The following is a 7,187-nucleotide window of genomic DNA, read 5'->3' on the forward strand; positions in this document are numbered from 1 at the left end:
CCACACCATCCTCCGAATCAAGTCGTGTTATGTCTTGTTTAGTGTGTGTTTCTGCAGGAGTATGTTTGGCCTCCAAAACATTTGACGATGGGATAAGCTTACCTTGAATTTTCATTAGATACTATAGCAGCTATATGCACACATGAGGCTATGCTATTCCTTTAAATTTTATGCTGGCTTCAAGATACCAACTCCTCCAGTCTTTGCAAAACCCAGACTTGTATTTGAAAGTCTAAGTTGGCCTTACAATGAGCATGAAAAGAAGAATATACATTTTTTTTAATATTTTGCACATAGATTTACATTTAGCATACACTGTATACCCCCCATCTCCCTAAATGTATCTACAACATTAAAATGTCTAATATATTTAAAAGCTTCAGGTATGTTCATGCATGCTGTGGGATGACAGCTACTGTATGTTCAAGGAAAGGTTTATATCTTTTAATTACTTGCAATTACTTGCCTAGGATTACCTATTGTCAACAGGACTTGTGGCGGCTGTTTCTGTTCATTGAAGACATTGGATGACGTAGTCACGTGTCCCAGGAAAAGTAGGTGTTTTCCCATACATTTAAACGTCTCACAGACAGTGCGTAGTGTCACAGTTGTTGGAGTCGTAAGGACAGAAAGGTAGGAATGATCTGAATGAGGTATATTTTGTTTTTGGCTTTCAGGTAAAAAGGATGTAAAGGGATTTAATTATTATGACTTGTGATAACCATCCTGTCTTGTTACTTTAAGGAAGAAAATATCATTTGAGGACTCAATGGTAGTTTGGGCTGAGACAAGGAGCTTGTTTCCATGTTGGTAATCTGCAATTTCATTACAGAAATTTCATATCAGTGCCTTAGAAATCCTGTACTATAAAGAAATGGCACTCTTCCATTGGGGTAAAGCACCAATTGAGTCTAGGTGGGGATCCTTAAAGGAAAATTTTGGTTTATTTCAATCTGATGAAGTTTTCAATGTGTGTGACGCACTTACACGAGCTCCCTCCAGCTGTACAGTAAGCCATGTCCTCCCAGAACCATCCTGAAAAGTGGACATTGTAGGCCATAATGGAACGGCTAGCCGCTAAAGCTAATCAGGTTTATAGCTAACAGGTAACATACTAAGGCACAGGGAGCACTAGGGGATCCTGCAGAGGGAGGTCTGCTGCAATGAAAGGACATTACTGCTGTTGTGTTTGCCATTTTGCCACCAAACCTGAACTCTGTGTGGTATTACCCCTGTGTTTTAGAGTCAGTGCGGCCTGTTTCTACTGGGACCTTTTGAGAGTGACTTGCGTTTTTTCCCCCACCTGCATTCTGCAAAGATCCACCCCTACTGTGCTTCTGATTGGCGTTGACCCTGATATTAGCCCATATTAGCCCACCATCTCACTCTTCAACGAGTACTAGCCAATAAGAGGCAGAATTGGGGCGGGTCTTTGCAGAATGCAGGTGGGAGAAAAAATAGAGAGGGGTCAGGCTTCTGGATGTCTCCATCTGTCTATCCTCTGCCTTCAAACCTTTATTTTCTGTGTCTGTGACTGTCTTGTTAGACCTTTGCTAGACCTTGCAACACAGTGGGCAAGTATGTGTACAACTTTGTAAATAGAATATCCTACATTGTAAAAAAGCATTGAAATTGTAGAGGTGAGCTACCATTTTCTTTTCTTTTGCTGTTTTTTCCCATGTTGTTTGTGGAATGTTATTTTGAGTCAGATGTCTCAAAACCAAGACTACTATAACCAACAAATGCTGCATTACTAGTATAGATATCACAAAAAGACCAAACAATGTTGACCTTTTAAAAAAAACTTCTGTATAGATCATGTATTTGTTTTAAGCTAGTTATAAACAGGACTGCACTGTATGAAGGAGTAATGAGTTATTCTCATTAGTAGATTTCTAGAAAGAGGTTAACCTCATGTGTTCATGACTCCTCCCCTCTGTCTCTCACAGGAAGAAGATGATCAGTATTATTCTGGCCATCATCCTCTCCTGTGTCTCTGGTTAGCATCCACCTTTCTTTTTCATTATTCAATCTGAGGCCAAAATAAACGTCCTCTAATGAATGTGAAAAACACACAAGAAGTTTAACATTGAAATACAGTACTAGAACACGTACAACTATTTGAATATGTCATGTGCTTTATTTATTTCTCTCTTTCTATCTTTTTCAGGGCTACCACTTATAAACACAGCCTCCAATTACCAGAAAGGTAGTATGGTGGAAAGAGTGGACACAGCTGACATGTCCCAGTCCCACCTTGAATTTGTTCTGAAGTCAAAGAATCCTCAGTTAGACTCTAAGCCTCTCTTCACTTTAATAAATGGGCAGCCAGGACCAGTTGATTTGAAGTTAGGAAAACGAGTCCAGAACATATACCGCAACATTGCGCACAAACTGGGGACTGAGCTTTTAGGAATCAGGCCTGAAGACGAGGGAAATGTCTTATGTAAATACATCGATAAACCTAGAGGTGTCCCAGTCATTAGTAAGTTTACTCTGTGGAACTTTGCTGATTAAGTTCATTTCATCAAGTTATTTTGTTAAAACCTAGAAATGTCACTGTAATACTAACACATATTTCCTTTATAGTGGGAGCTCTTTTGGATTTTCTGAACAGGAATGCAGATGACACCACTTCAACATCTGAAGGTACTGTAGGTCAACAAAGGTGGAACGGGTGTGTTTATCATGTAAAAATGAGGATAAATAGATCTCACAGAGTGTAAAAGTGTGATTCTTGACAGCAGTTCCAATGAGGACAAAAAGTAAATGAATTAAAGACATTGTATTGCCTGCTGTCTTTTGTGGCAAGAGAGAAGACACTGCAGCAATACGTTTATATTATTCACCATTATAGTAACACTACGGCAGTTTAGACATATCATTACAGGTCTGACATTTAAACTTTTACTTGTGTTATATTATAAGTTACATGTAATCATTGTTTTATGAGACCCTATAGGCAATATATGAGTGTTCATTTAACATAGTCTTAACTACCTTATGTACTGCTGGATAGTTTAATGTATAACAGGGGTGCCATCGGGGGGCAGAGGGAGGTTAGGATGATTGTAGGGGCCTGAGACTGACAGGGGTCCTAAAAAATTAATAGAAAAACTATCCTCTGTTTACATGAAATGGTTCAGTCCTGCATCCAGACCAGGTGGCACTTGTAGCCGTGATTTGCCAGTGAGGAGGAGTAAGGAGGAGCTTATTGTTTCAACAGCGTCATTAAATAATATGAAGGGTGGGTTTGTTCTAAGTTTATTCCACAGTGAAACAAGCTAATGTTACTTTTGCTCCCCTAACATTAGTTACTGCTAATATCTCACAGAAAATACTGAGTGTTTGCATTGCACTCCTCTTTCAGCTGACATTTAATCAATGCAGATAAACGTTTAGCAAGTTATTCATACTAAATCAGTTGTCTCTGCTCCCAGCAGACCTCCTGACCCACGATAATAATGAATCAGTCCTATGGCAAACTGAAGAAAGAGGTGAGCATTGGTGTTATAGTTGGCATGTATATTCAGTTAAAAATGTACTGCTGATTTTATTATTTTGTTAGTTATATCATTGTATAGATGATAAGGTCATTTTATATGGATTTAGGTGAATTTGTATTTAAGTTATTCATTAATGTTAAAAGAAATTTCCATTCAAACATTTTAACAACACGTGGCCAGGAAGTAAACAACATTACAAAATGTAAACACTTTTACAAAGTTTGAGACAAATTTTCATTTTGGGAAAACATTTTTACATATCATAAAACAAAATTACATTAGCAAAACACTTTTACCAGTCCCGAAACAAGTTTACATTTTAGAAAACACATTAACAAGACGCAAAACACTTGAGACAAATTTACAAATGACACAATCCTCCAGAAAAGGAAAGTACCAAATACCGGACGTGACATAGTGATAAAATGAGCAGCGACAGTCTGTACCAGTCCGCCAGTGTGTTTACTCAACTGATGAATAAACTATAGATGCACGTATATGTCTATGAAATAAAATACCTGCCGATCTCATGCTGTGTACAACACTATACGGAGTTTTCTTCTTCTCTCGACACTTTCACAACTCGTTTTTTGCTGACTCTACAGCACCACCTGGTGACGGAATTTATACAACGCTTAACTCATGGATGGACCAACTGCAATGCAAATGAATCCATTAAATGAACTAAATTACTCACAAAAAAACACAAACAGAGGTAGAAAACAGAAGAGGAAGGCCGAGAAAGAGCTGTGGCAAAGGCAGGTGATTTGGCTGTGATTGTTATGTTGGATTTCAATAATTAAAAAAAAGGTACTTGTATTTGTTGTTTTACAGAATGTAAATTTGTCTCAAACTTTGTGAAAGTGTTTCACATTTTGTAATGTTGTTTTGAACTTCCCAGCCACTGTACTTCAGCACATTACTTATAGAGGTTATCAGCTTGCATCAAATAGTGAATTCCAGTGCATGCAGAGTGCTGCATTAATGTCTGTACAGTGTTATATTTTCACAGCTCATAAATATTGTACAGTTGGTATTGGACTACAGGAGAGTTACAAGCCTGTGCAGGTAGTTATTTAAAGCTCTGAATGGGTGTGTTTGGTTCTGGAGGTGTGGTTATTGGTTGGTGTGGCTTGTGCCTGCTGGTGGTGGGACCCGATGTGATATCTTTTCATTTAGCTCAAAATCCCTGGTGGCACCCCTGATCTATAATGATACATATTTTTTATCAGTTCACTTCTACTAGGAGGGATTCAGTTCCCTCTATCTCAGATTGAAGCACTGTGTGTATCTGACAGCTAGTCACTGGTTAGAAAAGAATACGATCACCAAATAAAATATGATGTATATTAGTATAACTATCCAGCGGTATGTAATGTTGCTAAAATGAGTTCTACCTTGAATAAACAATAAGTGAATGTGAGTGCATCATGCTAATAATACTTCTGTATATCAAAATCTTTGAATGCAGCACTTTTACTTTTAACAGTCTATGTTTAGTGTGACATTAATAGTTTAAAGTTTAGAGTAAGGTACTTCTACCACCATAGCCAACATTCTCAATTAGAGAAAGAGTCATAATAAGGCACAAAGGAAGCCCCATGAGTTTGCCTAAGGCCCCGAAATCATCCCCGAAATCAACCCCTGACCAGTGGGTCAAAATCTGTAATATGTGTTGCTGCTAATTGCTGCAAAAATATGAATTACAGGATTTATTGTGAGAATTATCTACATTGTTTCTAATTTTTTACATTTGGTGAACTGGTGTAAATATTCTTGCTGTGGTTGTCCACCTGTACTGAGTTCATTTATCAGATATTAACACTGCTTCTTCATCCAGGTGCCTCCACTGCCCCACCACCACCAGAGGATCTATGGATTGCAGATACAGTTGGAACTGTGGTTAAAGATGTAGTTAGAGCTGTAGTTGGAGCTGTAGTTGAAGCTGTAGTTGAAGCTGTAGATGGAGCTGTGTCTGGAGCTGTAATTCAAGCTGTAGTTGGAGCTGTAATTGGAACTGGAGTTGGAATTGGAGTCATTGTTTTACTTGTTATTGGAGCTGTTCACATATGTAAAACAAGGAGGCGTAAAAAACGAAGAGGTATGTATGCTCTACATTTTTACTGAAACGGTTGCATGTGTGTTTATACATGTAGCAGTGCTTGTTCTACTCTTAATTTTATCTATCATTCATACAGCGAAAAAACAGACTGGAGAAGCTTTTGAACTCCAGAATATGAATCCTCAAGAAATGGTGTCCCCAGCCATAATGGAAAATGGACAAGAACAATATGATGGGAAGCAGGAATGATGGACTTCTCAGGTTCTGCACTGCCTATAACCCTGAGTGATGCTTGGAGCCAGTGGTCATGGTTAGTGTGATTTTTATACCAGCCATTGGTGAAGTGCATCATGCCCGTTTTGCTAACCATTACCTCACAAAGAATCATCACAACTCTGCAGCACTACATACTTTTTTTATTTTCTTTTAACTCTTTGTTTTGGTCTTATGGCTCATTTACTGTTTGGTTCAGGCTCACCGGTCTCATCGATCTTGTGTCCAGCAGCTGTTTTCAGAGAAACATCCTACTGTGTACACTGGCTATCCACAATCTAATGCCAGACAGTTGACTAGCTTTAATTGAATATTCAAAGGAGTGATGATGGCCAACAGACACTTTAAAAAGCCACACACATACGCCAAAATCCAGCAATCCAATGACAATACATCACCTCAATTTCACACAAATAAATTGACCCAAATCTCGACAGTGGTTTCATTAAATGCAGTATTGGACTATATCTCCATCAAAACAATTTAATTGAGGTCACCTTGCCTCTAGTCTGACTCAACACCTTCGTTGGTTAGATTTGGAAACAACAACCACTTGTTTCAAGCTTTCGTCTGACATCATTCCTTAATAAACCTGTCTGGACAACAAGCAATGACGTAGGGGGCATTCCAAAGGTAGAACTTTATTTTCCCACATGTGAATTTGGTGGCTATGCTTTTGAACACATATCCTGGAGCATTAAGCTGCATTTAGGAGGAGAGAAACAAATGAATTTATTGCTGATTTTGAAAGCAATAAAGAATCAGTGGTAATTTTTGTACTACTGGCTGAAAGAATGTTGAACTATACCAAGCTTTGGTTGGTACTGTGAAAATGTATGTTGTTTACACTTGTTTATGCTAACAAGGACTATATTATTTGAATAGATTAATCTGATTATTTTTTAAATAACGAGTGAATGAATAATGAATCAGATCAAAAAATGCACTTTTAATTTCCATCCCTTTATTCAAACTGACAATACTTTTATTTGTCTTTTTAACCTAGTTTTTAATCTAACTTTTAATGAACCCTTTCTATTTTTTCTCTTATTTTACTTACTTATTTAATTTTTTTACTTATATACTTATTTTTAACTTATTTTAAAGATTTTTATCATTATTATTTTCTCATGCATTGGTCTCAATTTTTGTCTTTCAATTTGTTATTGTTTTTTAAATTCCTTCTTTATTGTGTCACTTGTTCTGTCTCATTATCAGCTTGTCAATCAACTAATTGTAAAGCAGTAGTAGTTTTATGTAGTGTGAACTGCTCCCACACTTTAGGAGATTTTGGTCGAACTGTTTTTTCCACCTTTGCCATGTTTCACTTGTTTAATTTCCATTCA

The sequence above is a fragment of the Scomber japonicus genome, chromosome 22, assembly GCF_027409825.1.
Source record: "Scomber japonicus isolate fScoJap1 chromosome 22, fScoJap1.pri, whole genome shotgun sequence".
NCBI lineage: Eukaryota > Metazoa > Chordata > Actinopteri > Scombriformes > Scombridae > Scomber > Scomber japonicus.